This window comes from Spodoptera frugiperda, chromosome 23 (genome assembly GCF_023101765.2).
Source record: "Spodoptera frugiperda isolate SF20-4 chromosome 23, AGI-APGP_CSIRO_Sfru_2.0, whole genome shotgun sequence".
In the NCBI taxonomy this organism is placed as follows: Eukaryota; Metazoa; Arthropoda; class Insecta; order Lepidoptera; family Noctuidae; genus Spodoptera; species Spodoptera frugiperda.
In genome coordinates, this window is record NC_064234.1 from 10,991,087 (window position 1) to 11,004,571 (window position 13,485).

The following is a 13,485-nucleotide window of genomic DNA, read 5'->3' on the forward strand; positions in this document are numbered from 1 at the left end:
ATCCATTTGTTCAAAGCCCGTACAAAAAATTGGATCGACGAGCAGAATTACGTTATTGTTTTTAAAGTGTTGTCGACGTTTGTGTTTCTACATACGAGTACGTAAGCCAACACCTGTTTGGTAACTTCTACAATTTGATTTATTATTTAGTTTGCCTGAATTCGAGCCTGTTTTGTACACAACTTTTACTTGTTGTTACGACTAACTTGATTGTTCGTAATCTAATTTAAAAGTTGTTTTTGATCGACTTTAAAATTGCTGTGCTTGGGTTTTTTTATAAGTAGACTAATTTGGTTTGAATATTGCAAAGGCGTGGCTACTGATCGTCGATTCGAAGAAACTGAAAATGATGTAAGTATTATGCAAAAAAATAGTTTAAAAACAACTCATCTGGATCAATTTATTAACACATTAAACGCCGCAGGGGAAAAGCAAAAGTGAGCTCGGAGAATTCTAAAAGCGGCGCCAGCCGAGATGTTGTTTGTATTTTAGCAGATTTTTGAAATAAATAATCAGTAAAAGGATGTTGTTTAACTAAACTTTTTATCCTATGCCTTACATCACTTTTTGAACAAAAACACACGTTAATATATGTGTTTTTCTATCACAATAGTAATTATTTCTAAAAAATATTAAACTTATACAAAACAGTGATCAAAAACTCTTAACTCGATAATAGACATTCGAATGAATTCGAGCCTGTTTTGTACACAACTTTTACTTGTTGTACGGATTGTTCGTAACTAATTTAAAAGTTGTTTTTGTCGAATAAATTTTCACATAAACACCAAAATTATACATGTACTTGTTTGAATAGAATGCTTATGACCCCGAGCGACGAATAGAATGCTTATGACCCCGAGCGACGTTTCAAAGCGTTTGACTGGCGACGAATCTATTCATTAGGTTTTTTATTCGCCATTGTGATTGTTCCCGAATGGGCACAAAACTCTGAATGGAGCCGTTGGGCAATACTGCGACATGACAGTGTTGGATATTCGATAGTTTCTTAGTTTTATATCATTATGGTGCTTATCTTGTCTGCAGAAGTGTCAAATTCAACTCGAACTCACTTGAATTTTATTTAATCTTGTTTGTAAATAATATCTATCCACCGTATTATCTTGAAATAAACATAAAGTTTACTTAATTTTCTTTGGTTAATATTAAACTTTATTACAATAACATTAAAGTTTAACACCTGCTAGTCAAATTAACATCATGTACCGTTGATTTAACAAAACAATTACCTTTATGGGCCATTACGTGTTTGTGACATTTGAATTGCCACTTAATACTGGCCATTATAACAATTTAGAGGATTGATAACATGATCGCTGACGCCATTTTGAAACCGTGGGCGGCAACTATATGATTTCGGAACGGTAACGTCAATTTAATTTGTTCAAATAATTTATTTTATTGTATCTCCGAATTGTTATTTAAAATTAAATTTCGTGATTTTAATAAATAAATGATAATTTTATGTATTTTAAAAGTTTCTTGCTCTCTTTTTTGGATTTCTTTTATAGAACAACAAGTCGGTAACTGGTTATTATTCGATATTAATAATTCATATTAGATCGCATAAGGCGATGGTCACACTTGCGTGGCGTGGGAGCACTCTCTTTGTTTTCGATTAATAAATATGTTGGGAATACCAACTTGTACTTCGCAGCCGTACTAATCGAAAAGCACGATATCCATTGCAGCTTGCTAAGTATGGTATAATTAACCTGCCATTTCAAAAACGCAATGAATATCCAACATGAGTGATCTATTTTGGCTATTGAAGTCTTGCGGTAGGTAATGTTGGTTGTTGGCGGAACTCATACATGGTTCCACGTTCACGGTCACTTGGCTATTTAGCGAGTACTGGATTTAAAAACTATTTCTATTATAAATATTATTACATTTAGAATCTGGTTGATTCAGTTGGTCTAATACTTAGTTTCAAGCACAACAGTAACTATAAAGAATCTGATGAATATTAATTATTATAGCCAAGTTTACAACGCGGAGCTGCGGACTACCTAGCGGGTTATCGGGGCTCCGGCTCGAAAAGCAGGAGTAGGCACGGGGTGGTTTTTAGTCAGTAGGAGTCTGACACTCCCTCTCGCCTCGCCCGAGGTGGGAGAAGCCATTGCATGATTTAGCCCCTCAACTTTTAATTTACAGGTGGTTTAAAGAGATGGTTGGATCCATTTGCATATTAGGATTCTATTTAAGAATCATTAGCTTAAAATTGTCTATATAAACTTTAGCACTTTACAAATTAATTACGCCATGGTTAGGGCTCCGCAAAAATGATGGCGTACTCAAACAGCGGTTTGGGCATTCGGAACTCTCATTTCCCAACGCACTAACATTACGTCAGCACTTCACGCCGGTAATTCGGTGAGAAGGTGCTTTTGTCTATATTTAAATTTTCATTGTCTATGAACGTAAGTGTAGTCTGCTACAAAAGCTATTATAACCACTTTCCTTGCGGTCGATCCACATTGTCTGTTGAAACAAAAGACGGCAAATTGCTCACAATAGTAGCTATCACTGTATGCAATCATTATTTCGTCAATCGATTTCAATATGCACCGTGACATGCAAAATAGTGCTTAATGTCTCTGACGTTTGGTGTCACTCTTGTAAATCAGTTTCCAGCAGTTTAAAAAAGTATTAGTGCTAAAGATTTTTAATGCAATAATATTACATACACAACACTCTTTTTGCTGATTATGTAATGATCTTCACAAGGCACAATTTAAAATTTTGCCTTTTCACGAAAGCGTTTCGTAAAGCAAAACTGGAAAATGAGCTGTCATCGGCGGTATTTCCGAACTGATTTAACCTTCAAGACAAGAGCTTATTCCTTTTTAAAAGGACGGCAACCCACCTGTTACTCCACTGGTGTTGTGGGTGTCCATAGGCGGCGTTGATCGCTTACCATCACGTGACAGTGAAATCGTTTGCTATCGACGACATAAAAAAAATTAGATAAGAATTCTCTCTCAAAATCCAAACTCCTTGCTTGGCAGCTACATCCGTGATCACTCGAGACAGTAGAATTCATGAACATGTAGATTATGTAGAAGCAATTTTTTATTAATTGGTTTTTCATTTGACGACACACGGTTGTGCTGTTAAGGCCACATTACGCGAACGAGTGCACACTGTAATATTCGCCTTCATTTTAACATGTAATTGCTTGCTGGGGTCTAGTGGACCAGCGCGTTAAATTAAAGGGTTGAATGATAAGCAATATTAAATGTACTTACCTATATGAATATCCTATATGAATTGTTTGACAGATTGAAGTTTTTGGATTTATTGTATAATATGCTTTTTTAACCCCTGTTTTGACATGTTTGTTATACGTGTAGATTTCTATGGCATCGTAGTATCCGAACGGATGAATCAATTTATTATTTTCGAGATGGATTACAGTAATAATTCAATTTTGCATTGACACCTTTAAAAACTATAAGAAAATCTGTTAGATCTTCATCATTCTATATTGTAGTAACGTTCCCAAGTCTTATCGATTCATAATTTACAACAAAACTTAGATTAGATTAAATACTACACGAAATTTAATATAAAAGACTGGTCCATTATATTCAATTTCGTTGTTCTAACAAATTAACATAAGTACAATGAAATAAACTATACTACGTTGAAAATAAAGTTTATAATCTAATAATGTTTTCAATAACTTAAAAAGTTACACGGTAAAGTAATTAGATATAAATTTGTAACAAGATATAAAATGATGACTGTCCCATAACTATTACAGCTCTTATACGAAGCACATCAAGCTACCCGATATTTTCAAATTCCCTCACTACATTTTCAACTTAATACAAAAGAGATAAAGTTGAGAATTAATTAACAGTTTTACATAGAACGGGGTACTTAATACCACGTCTAGTTTTTATGGAGGTTAAACTATGGGAGACGGTAAAGTTTATATTCTTTTGTTTCAAATGTCGACAGCTATTAGAATTACGGTCTTTTGTCTGCCCACGCTTTTACGATTTAATAGGGCCTGATGCAATGGTTTAAATGAATTAGTTATTGGTTTGTTGAATCATAACTAAATAAGGCGTTTTTTTGAAGAAAAAGTATCATCCAATGACTTCTCCCGCCTTGGATGGGGCGAGAAGGATCAGATGGATCCAACATTCACCAATCCAGCTGGATACAGAATTTTATTGACATGCTTGATCTAGCATGTAACAGTAGCCACGGTTGGCGATTTCAGACTTTTATTTTTTTTAAACTTTTCCCCACACTAGGATTTTCTCCTGTGTCGTGGGTGCGTTTACAAACATACAAGTTCACATACACATGACACCCAGACCCGAAACAACAATTTGTGGAACACACAAAGAGTTGCTACGGGCGGGAACCGAACCCGCCACCTATGCAGTCAAATTAGAAATTATAAGCTCAGGTTTCCTCACAGTGTTTTCCTTCACCGTTTGTCAATGGTGTCTAAATAATCTTAGAATGCAGCACTTGCTGTTCGCAGGTTTCGAACCCGCATCCTCATATATGAGAAGTGTCTTAAACCTCCGGCCTATCACTTATTCTTAACATAACAAAAGAATATTGTAATGTGTAACTATCGAATCTTTACAAAAGATTCTTCGATTGAACAAGAGATTACAAAATCTTCGTTCCTAAAACAAAGATTCGAAAACCACTAACAAAAAAAAAGCAGTAATAAATCTCTTTAAAGTAAAACCTTGTCGACACTGCATTCAACATTAATTTGTATGTTCGATATTGTACGTCATTTGTCAAATTTAACGATTCGCCTTACAATTTAACGATCTTAACGATAGCCAACGATAGCCGGTAATAACGAAACAGTGTGATCATCCGTTATCATTATACTTCACAGTATGGTTCTATTTGATATACGGTTCGTTTTACTTGTATTAATTTATTAAATTCCTAATAAAAGAATAAGGTACTTTAAGTAAGAAGGATTGATATCATTAATTCAGTTAAGAATTGAATTAGTATTAATTTATTGATTCGATTGTTAATTTATGGAATGGAATTAGTTTTTGATATACGTTGTGTAAGTCGGTAGTTTGTTTGAAATTAGAACTTGACATCTTTAATTTGTACTTTAATTTCGCTGTTATAATTATAAATATACTTACTCAAATGTTCTAAAGGTATTTTAATTCGAGTACAGGAGTTATAGTGGTATCCTAGTTTGGACCATTGTGACTTAACTTCACTGGCAGAATGACAGACTAGTATTTATTTGTTTGTTTGTTGACATTTCTAAAGTAACTATTTATGGTTTAATTGGAATAAATGCTTTGAATTGATGTTGTAAAGTTCTTTAATTAGTTATTATTACTAACTTATGGAATAGTCCTAAGGACTGTGTGTTGACTATGGATTTAGACGTACTTGTTTAAAATTCTTGAATGTAAGCTTAAGAACGTTTGAAATAATAACTGATAGACAGTAATAAGGTAGTCCTACTCGTAAACTGCTTTTAATTTTAAGGTATACTATTGTAAAGAAAACAAAATATGTAACATTAGTTTTTTATTACTTTTCAGAAAACAATACTATGTGAAACTCATTGGTTATTCCCATTAAACTCTAAATCATAAGTTAGTTTAAAACAATCAGATAATTAATTACCACAATCGTGAAAATTCAAAATACCCCAAATCTGGCAATCTATAATAAGGTATCTACTAAATAACGAATAATATCGGTTACTAAGACAAACGTGTAATTACGGTTTTGGAAAAATCCACTGTTTTTTTTTTATTAATGAACTTGTTTTTTAGTTTTGGTTTGTGTGTCCAAAGTGGACAATCTAACGCGGTTTTCGCGAGTCGTTTATTTGCCGTATTTTTATGGACAGTAAAGTTATAATTTAGAATATTAAGATACAAGTCAAACTAAGTATTTATTTCTAAAAGTGGTTAATAGTTTATTAGATTTTTTTTTTTATTTAGACTTCGAGTCGGGAGTCTGTAGTTTTTCCAGATTTGATTTTTGTGGTTCTTCGTAAGTAAATGATAGTTTTTTCATACCTTCTATTGAAAAATCGAAAGTGAAGTTTACTTTTGCTGGAGAATCAAATGATAGTGTTTTCGTTTCATCAGGAAAAATGACTTCGACATCTGTTTTTGGTGCTTCAGTCGTAGTACTGACAGTAGTCGGTAATGGGGTAGTTGTTACGGGCGCTTTAAATTTTGGTAATTTAAATTTCTTGGCCGCATATCTTGAACGCTCACCGACTGGTTTGTCCCTCGGCCTTGGTCTCCTCGTGTAAGGACGATAAGTTTTCACATCCTCTATAAAGTCGTCAAGAAAATTTGAAGAAACCAGCTGCGGGGTTAACATGTATGAAACTTCCAGCAGCGTTAGCCAAAAGAAATCTGAAAAAAAAACAATTTAAATATTTGTTATTTCTTAATTACAATTCCCACAGTCGGGTAAAAAGGATTGCCACGGAAATTACCCTCTTATCTTCAGCACTTGTTGTTGCCGCCCATGGACACCCGAAACACCAGGAGCGTTCCCCTGGTGTTTCGGGTGTCCATGGGCCCTGATTGCTTATCATCAGGTGATCCGTCTGCTCGTTTACCGACATATACCATAAATAAATACTATTCACAGTGGAAATGCTCATGCGTTTATGAGATGGTGTAAATATCAAAACACTGGCTGTTATTACACACTTACTGAGAATAACAATAGTAAGTGTGGGAGAGCCATGCTTCGGCATGAATGGGCCGGCACGACCGGAGTGATACCATGGCCTCACCGAAAACTGACGTGAAACAACGCTTGCGATGTCTTTCGTTGTGTGAGTGAGGTTACCGGAGGCCCAATTACCTCCTACCTAATCTTCCCAATCCCCGATTCCCCAACAACCCTTAAATTCCTAACCCCCAAAAGACCGGCAACGCACTTGTAATGCCTCTGGTGTTTCAAGTGTCCATGGGCGGCAGCGATTGCTTACTATTAGGTGATCCGTCTGCTTATTTACAAAAAAAAGCAAACATATAATATCAAGAAAGTATCGCAATTTGCCTAAATTATATTCCATTAAATCTATAGTAGATATTAAATCTTCCCAGGTGTTTAATGAGGTTTTAATCTAAGCTACAATAAGTTATAATAAAATATTTACTTACAAGATGAAAAAATCATAATGAAATTATTCTTCCAATGATAACGTCAAGAGCGACGCCAATGAATAAAATAGAATGATTAAGATCGCTGATGTATTTATTAACAACTAATCTTATTCGTAAATGTTTCAATTAAAATGTCCATGTACATATTATAATTTTCCATGGATTTTATCGGACTTATTCATATGTGAATAAGCGGTTTTTTTTAATTAACTTTGTCGCATTTACTGCATAACATAACTAACTGTATTTATATTAAAATTGCAACCAATTAAAACGGTAAGACTCTTTAAGTTCAAAAATAATCTGTGTGGTCCATTGTAAGTGTTAATAGAATAAATAATCTTTATTTTTCTACTCCTTGTCGAAGTAAAATCTCAGTTGGGTTTCTGCAATAAAAACAGTTTCATTCATTGCTTTTCTATTTACAAACATCGAGATAACGCACGAATTGAGATACATTACATAAGTCAGAAATAGAAATAGTCTTACCTGCAATAATATCAGCAAAAAACACAATTAAAAAGGGTTTTACTGCAGATGATTTACACTTTTTCCTTCGTCACTTTAATATATTAATTTTGAGCACAAATACGAGAAGTGTAATCTAGACTGATGAAGTTTTAGGTTAGAATGTAGAGCAGAGAGCAAGTTACAATAGAGTATTGTAATGTTTTAGAACGGTTGGCGACAATCGATAACTGCATTCTATAACGGTGTCGGAAACGCGGCTGATTCAAACATAAGTTTTTTTTATATTTTTTCAACAAGACATGTGCTATATGCTGTATTATTCACCCCTACTTCTTATCCAAGATGGTGATGGTGATGATTTACCTACGGCAAGTACCAATGTGACTTTTTCCGAGTTATAATATTATTATGTATTTTTAAGATTATTTAGACACCAGTGAAAAACAGTGAAGGAAAACATCGTGAGGAAACCTGTACCTATAATTTTTTATTATAAGTGTGAAATCGCCAACCTATTTCATGCGAGAAGAGGCCTTTAGTCAGCAGTGCCTACTTTTAGGCTGTTGATGTATGTGTGCTATATTTTTATAACCGGCTACTGTACTGCCAGCCAGTAGCTGACGTTCAGATCTCACTGTACCTATGTTTCATCTTGGTATGTGAACAAAAGCAGTGACATTTTATAATTAACTTCTAACTTGAATCAAAATCGTGACTAAAGTAATGGAGTGTAAGTAAATCGTAGTTCGTGTGTACGGCCTATATTTTCACAGCACCTGCCCACTATCGCAATGGTAAATTATCGTTTTACCTGTTTAGATCGCGTCGTGACCAGAATACAGCGAATTGCCGTCCACTCCGTCCAACATTACGTATTACAATTAGACATAGCAATAGCATAGAAATAGTTGGTGTCATTGTTGACATGTAATGAAAATTAGAACTTTCATTTTCATATTTGACAAATGAATGGCAATGCCACGGTATGAAGTTTATTTTTATTAAAACATCAAACGTGAAAAAATACTGTTAATTGGTTAACCGTTAGTTACAATACTTATTTAAATCAGCAATCATAATCAACTATTTAGTACCTATTTTTATTTATTTCCAATGTAATTTCAAAACATTGTACTGCTGCGGTGTGCGTGTTAAACGGGCATCAATACAAAAGAGTATCAATTACGTGTCACACGTAATAGCATCCGAAGTCCAGCGGAGTCCATGTCATGTGCACATTTCATGGGTCGTTAGTATGCAGGGGCTAAGGTGGGGCACTGCACAATAAGATTTGACAAAGACTTACAACATGATACGAAATATAGATAATTGTTATGCTGACAGTTGGCACTAGGTCTACGTAGCTTGTCGCTCGTGTATGTCAGTACACCGTATTTCTCTCGGGTGGGTTTTTTACAGTTGATTTTATGGTTGAAATTAAGAACTGATCATAAACTATCTTCTTGATCTTCATTGATCTAGGATTTTGACAAAATCTCTATTTCATTCCATCTTTTCCAAGATGGAAATTTATGCTGTAATCCCCATGTAATAGACGGTGGGCCTATTGCCATATATTGGGATAATCATACACATAATAATTTATTGTTTGCATTATTGTATGTAGATAAATTTTCTATTGAAATCGTTTGTAAACAAACCGACAGTAAATTCTAGTTTAAAGTCTGACCCGAACTGATCTTAGTTCTTGCCACATACCAGTTTACTTCAGACTTGTCTTTATTTATAAACTAGCGTTTCATCCAGGCTAGCGGTACTGTCTCCCGACTTTTCCTATGAATTAACAAATATTTTTCTTTATTAATTAAATGATTGATTATACTTAAATCTGTTATGATGAATGCCGAGTGTAGGGATAATGGCACCCATTGAAACCTTGCCTAGAAAATTAACGCTTATATAAAACTTTTTTAAAACGGGAACTGCCTTCTATTGTCTTTATCCCCCTCCATTATTTTTTTAAGTCAAAGTAAAATTATTAGGCTAATTGAAAACCCGCATCAAAATCGATTCATCCAAACGCGACATAATTGTGCACAGACCTACATACATACAGGACCAACTGAGATCCTTCTTTTTTTGAAGTCGGTATATAGTTTTCATCGATGGATAGACTGATATTTAAGCTGTGACTGGCAATAGAAAACTGTTGAAGGCAAATCCTCCGCTAACGTCGGTCACCGGTGACCACCACGGCATTCAATGTGTTAAGAAAGCTGATTGGTACATGAATAATGAATTAGAGAACTGCAGACAGAAAAATAGTAGATAAATACTTATATATATATAGAAAATAGCAATAACGGTAGCCTTTATATTTACGGGTAGTTAGACTAAGTGTTTTCGCATGCACCCGTGCGTGACACACCTTTAACAGTGGTTACTTAAATGGTAACTTTCTTTAGTCGTAATAGGCTCTAGATAGGGACTTAAGCAGTTTACAAGAATTGTTTTTAAAGCCAATTGGTACAGTACTGTGTTGGGAAAATAATGTATGACTAGATAGTCCGACGGACTTTTTTGTGGTCCGGGGAATAACATCCAACAGCTTCTCCCGCCTCGGGCGAGGCGTAAGGGAGTGTCAGACTCTTACTGACTAAAAACCACCCCGTTTCTCAGAAATCACTGACAAACGGTGAAGGAAAGCATCGTGCAAACCTGGGGTTATAATTTCTAATTAGAAGTCTGAAATCGCCAACCTACATTATATGTATGGAATGACATGAGACTAATAAAATAACTTAAAAGAAGGTTTATTGTGGTGCTGTATCTGCTTACCCCATTTAGGGAACAACATACGTCTATTATAAACAATAGCAATTTATTATTCTCCTAAATGACGTCGAATAATATCAAATTACGTTTATCAGATTGTTTTGTATCCTTTCACTATAGTGACTAGTGGACAATGTGGGCGTGCGCCTGCCCATGCTCAAGGGAGCACAGATCGTGACCGGACACACCCGAACTACTGCCGGAGATTGCCGAAGGTATCAGCTAGTAGTGTAGTGTAATAACTTTAAAAGATTTTCTGTTTTATCATTTTGGAATAAGGTTTAAAGTTTATTGAAGGAAATTTTTGACATTTTGGGCTATGTTGACGTGCTGCATTGTGACTTGTGATATCAAGAAGTCATTTGATGATTTTCCCCCACAAATACTTACATTATTACTTTACTTGCCTTAGCTACTTGCTTGTCAATAACTTTTTATCGAAGGCAGACAAGTCTTGATAGTATTCATAATAATATGATGTTGATATAGCCCGCGGCTACAAAGCTTAATAGACTTAAGACCGGTCCAAATAATTTCATTTTCTAAAATTGTTATTAACATCTATGGCATTGAGCTTATACATGTGTAAGGATTAATTTGGGAATTTTGTATTGATACTTTTTATAATAATAGATTTCTTGTTCTTCTTGTTCCTAGCCCATTCGTTATTTCATGAATGGTAAACGTCATCCTGTAGAATTCGATCTTTTTAATACTTTTGTATGGTAGTAATTTGGGAATAATATACTTATGGTCGTTTTCACCAACCACCCCATAAAGCAGTTCCTAATAAAAAATATCTTAGCGTGACACCTTATCTAACCCATTACTTGTACTGTTAGATATCACTTGTAGATTGATGAAAACCAAAATTCAGTCATTTGTGAATTTTATATTCCCTCACTACTTATGAGTATTCTCAAATCAATATTTTTCACAACGATAGATAAAAACGTGACGATTTTATTCCATTAGTTCTGGGAAATTATTCTTAGTGTATTTTTTTTTATTCAATTTAGATATTATTTGCTTATAAGAAAATGTTAACGAATGACTAATTCTTAAATTAAATTACTGATTCTGATTAAAAACAGGACTGCCTTAAATGAAATCGAAGCCAATAAGACCAAATTAAATAAAACAAATGGATCCCATTTTTTAATTGAGTGTCAATTTTAAACTAATGGTCTGTACAGTGGTTCTCAAAGTTTAGCAGCGCTTAGGACCTACCTTTCTTTCATTTATTTCAGGCCCACCCCCTCTTCCCCCTTCCCGATTTTCCCAATAACGCTTAAATTCTTACCCCCAAAATGTACTTGTAACGCCTCTGGTATTTGGGTGCCCATGAGCGGCGGCGATTGCTTACCATCAGGTGATCCGTCAGCACGTTTCCCGGCTTATAACATAAAATACGTACGATAACTATAAATACTACTACTATTTACCTACCTTAGTATATAGATTTTTTTAGTTTATTATAGTACATACATACATCACAAACTAAAAAACTTTGACAATCCTTATCTTATAAGACAATCGGTACTCTTTGAAAGCTTAATTATGTTTATACGAACCCATTAATTCGACGAGTTCTGTTTAGTCGATCTGTTTTGAGTACATAAGTGTATTCGAAAGTTTAAAGACGATACGTAAAGAGATTTCGAGAATTGTGGGCTTAGCGTTAAGTGCTTTCGTATGGAGAAAATGATGACATTTCTTTCATCGGTCGTTAAAACCTTTGGACCATTTAATACTAAGTATCTACATTTATCTACACAGTAAGCTGATAAACAAAATTATGTGTTTAACTGACGCTGCTGTTAGTATCATGGTTTTAATCGCCAGTTTAAAGGTAGGAGCTTCTTGTTTTGTAATGTTTTCGGTAAAATTTTAAATGTAATTTTAAGAATAATCGATTTGACGTTGATGTTCGTCGATGTAGTGATTTTAAATACGTTGAACTAAACTTATTACTTTGTAAATTTTTTTAGTTCAGTTGCTTAATATCCTAAGCAGCATGCATAATACAACTTCAATTCAAAATAATCGAGAAGAAAGAACATCCGAATAAGGGTTTAATAATCGGTTTAAATTCTTAATCGAGTCAAGGTTTCCGATTGTTGCACCAGAACAAATTACGGACCCAATTACGTGAAGTGACTGCGCAGTATCGTCGATCAGAACGAAGAATCCAAGACCAGGTGCTACCGAAGGGAAGCCGAGACCCTCCAATGCGGAACGAATGGAGCATGTCAATCAATTTAATTAATCATTCGTACTACTTTTGAGGAAATGATGCTGACGAAAATTTTCAACTGCTAAAGTTGTTCTCACGACAATAGATAACTATTTAAACTTTTAGTACTGCTTTTCCTGCTGTAGATGCGTTGGGCTCATCAATCATATTCATTAGTACACATAGCTTAGCACTAGTGGAAACGGACTCAGCTAAGCTATGTTTTTTGTATGTAAAGATGTGTGCTATGGATGGCTTCCATATTGAAGTATCGATATGTGATGCATCGCATATTTGAGCTGCGCATCTTCCTCGCATAGCTGCATAGCTTAGTATCAGTGGAAGCGGTCACATAGTTTCACAGCTTAGCTATAACATCTTCGTAGATACGTCTTCTTTTCCTTATCAATGGTACGAAAAGGACTCCTAAGACTCCTCCTTAGAATAACAATACAAAAAAAAAACAGGATCTCAAAAAAAGCACCTCCATTAGAAACTCTATATCCATACACTCAAAATAACACATTAGGGTCTACCATATAAGATGGTTAGGCGATAAATACTGTTACCTGATACCCATTTACAGTGCATTGAGGCATTGCACCGATAAAACTAGATCTCTGACATTTCGAGGTGTTAGTTCCAGCCTATTCAAGTTTACTGGGATGTTGAATAATCTATTCAAATGTCTGTTGGTACCATGGATCGTTAACAAGGTAATTTTATCATGAGTTGTATTCGATTCAAATAGGGTATATAATAGGGATGATGACGTGGTAGGAAAATTATAAATCTATT

General features: G+C 34.6%; 1 long non-coding RNA gene across 1 annotated transcript; it reads right to left on the reverse strand.

Moving 5' to 3' along the window:
- Nucleotides 1-5,967: 5,967 nt before the first annotated feature.
- Nucleotides 5,968-7,855, reverse strand: LOC118267286 (uncharacterized). The gene is made up of 3 exons (XR_007706793.1): nt 7,674-7,855; nt 7,182-7,570; nt 5,968-6,419 (listed from the first exon to the last, which is right to left on the reverse strand). It is a non-coding gene; the product is annotated as an uncharacterized LOC118267286 (long non-coding RNA).
- Nucleotides 7,856-13,485: the final 5,630 nt, after the last annotated feature.